The 2500-nt window shown below is 53.2% G+C and overlaps 1 non-coding gene across 1 annotated transcript in view; it reads right to left on the minus strand.

The window, feature by feature from the left end:
- Positions 1-1608, minus strand: part of LOC144419373 (small subunit ribosomal RNA) — a 1810-nt gene extending 202 nt beyond the window's left edge. Inside the window, exon 1 of the ribosomal RNA XR_013474028.1 lies at positions 1-1608. This exon is cut by the window's left edge and continues 202 nt beyond it. This is a non-coding gene — a ribosomal RNA (small subunit ribosomal RNA).
- Between the last annotated feature and the right edge of the window lie 892 nt (positions 1609-2500).

A 2500-nucleotide genomic window follows, 5' to 3' on the forward strand; every position in this document is an offset into this window, starting at 1 on the left:
GTTGATGACTTGCGCTTACTGGGAATTCCTCGTTCAAGGGAAACAATTGCAAGTCCCTATCCCAATCACGAATGAGGTTCAACGGGTTACCCGGACCTTTCGGCCTAGGTTAGACACTCGCTGCTTCACTCAGTGTAGCGCGCGTGCGGCCCCGGACATCTAAGGGCATCACAGACCTGTTATTGCTCAATCTCGTGTGGCTAAACGCCACTAGTCCCTCTAAGAAGTTAGACGCCGACCGAGAAGGTCGCGTAACTATTTAGCATGCCAGAGTCTCGTTCGTTATCGGAATTAACCAGACAAATCGCTCCACCAACTAAGAACGGCCATGCACCACCACCCACAGAATCAAGAAAGAGCTCTCAATCTGTCAATCCTACCTGTGTCCGGGCCGGGTGAGTTTCCCCGTGTTGAGTCAAATTAAGCCGCAGGCTCCACTCCTGGTGGTGCCCTTCCGTCAATTCCTTTAAGTTTCAGCTTTGCAACCATACTTCCCCCGGAACCCAAAGACTTTGGTTTCCCGGAAGCTGCCGGAAAGGTCGTCATGGTAACGCCTCCCGATCGCTAGTTGGCATCGTTTATAGTCAGAACTAGGACGGTATCTGATCGTCTTCGAACCTCTGACTTTCGCTCTTGATTAAAGAAAACATTCTTGGCGAATGCTTTCGCAGTAGTTCGTCTTCCGCCGATCCAAGAATTTCACCTCTAACGGCAGAGTACGGACGCCCCCGTCTGTCCCTCTTAATCATTACCTCGTGCTCCGAAAACCAACAAAATAGAACCGAGGTCCTATTCCATTATTCCATGCAACACTATGCAGGCGAACAGCCTGCTTTGAACACTCTAATTTTTTCAAAGTAAACTTATCGGCCACCGCCGACACTCAGTCAAGAGCACCGACGGAGAACCGAAGGTGAGGCGAACGCAACCAGTGACACGCCTTGCGACGGACCGGCGGCGCTCGCCCAAAATCCAACTACGAGCTTTTCAACCGCAACAACTTTAGCATACAATGTTGGAGCTGGAATTACCGCGGCTGCTGGCACCAGACTTGCCCTCCAATGGATACTCGTTAAGAGTTTTAGGATGTACTCATTCCAATTACAGGGCCTCGTTAGAGTCCTGTATTGTTATTTTTCGTCACTACCTCCCCGTGTCGGGAATGGGTAATTTGCGCGCCTGCTGCCTTCCTTGGATGTGGTAGCCGTTTCTCAGGCTCCCTCTCCGGAATCGAACCCTGATTCCCCGTTACCCGTTATCACAAAGGTAGGCACGTAGCGTACCTTCGACAGTTGATAGGGCAGACACTTGAATGATACGTCGTCGGTGCAGAGACCGTACGATCCGCGTGGTTATCCAGAGTCATCAAACGTCACAGGACGAACCCGGTCGGTTTTGATCTGATAAAAGCGCGCCTCCCGAAGTCGGCGCTTAATGCATGTATTAGCTCTAGAATTACCACAGTTATCCACTTCGCTTACGAGACCAAATAAACCAAGACTGATTTAATGAGCCATTCGCAGTTTCGCTTTACGAGAACTCGTACTTGCACCTGCATGGCTTAATCTTTGAGACAAGCATATCACTACTGGCAGGATCAACCAGATAGCTGCGACAGCTGCGCTCGGCCCTTGCTGGGCCGCCCGGCGCGTGCTCGTCGCATTCGTTTAAGACCGAGGCGATCGCCTGCGGCCGTACTCAGCTTCGACAGTCGCTGGCCGCGACGTCCACGCTCTCGCCGGCAGTGCCAGGCGGAGCGATTTGCGTTTTTTCTTTGCTCGCCCTCTCTCGGGCTCGATCCATTCAGTTTCGCACAAACAAGAGCTCTGCCGGCCGCCTGCAGCGGTGCCTAAAACCCGGGCATAACAATGCGACCGTTCTGCTAGGCCGACAAGCGCTCAAGCCAGACGCTCGATCGAACGCCCCCTACATATTAGTCGAGACAACGGCTCGCTCATTAGCATCGCGTTTGTACTTTAACTTTTTTCGGCTCGGCTTCTTTCGACGCCGATGCCGGCGACGCAGCACTCTCTCGCCCGCCAGCCACCGAGAAAAGGGTGCGCTCCGACCGGCCCCGCACCGCTCTTTCTTGGCTCATTCGAAATTACTGTCTTTCGCTCTGACATGCCTTACCTAGGGTTAGGTTAGTATGCTTGCACGTTTGTACTTTAACTTTTTTTGGCTCGGCTTCTTTCGACGCCGATGCCGGCGACGCAGCACTCTCTCGCCCGCCAGCCACCGAGAAAAGGGTGCGCTACGACCGGCCCCGCACCGCTCTTTCATGGCTCATTCGAAATTACTGTCTTTCGCTCTGACATGCCTTACCTAGGGTTAGGTTAGTATGCTTGCACGTTTGTACTTTAACTTTTTTTGGCTCGGCTTCTTTCGACGCCGATGCCGGCGACGCAGCACTTTCTCGCCCGCCAGCCACCGAGAAAAGGGTGCGCTCCGACCGGCCCCGCACCGCTCTTTCTTGGCTCATTCGAAATTACTGTCTTTC

The sequence above is a fragment of the Styela clava genome, unplaced genomic scaffold, assembly GCF_964204865.1.
Source record: "Styela clava unplaced genomic scaffold, kaStyClav1.hap1.2 HAP1_SCAFFOLD_19, whole genome shotgun sequence".
NCBI classification, from domain to species: domain Eukaryota; kingdom Metazoa; phylum Chordata; class Ascidiacea; order Stolidobranchia; family Styelidae; genus Styela; species Styela clava.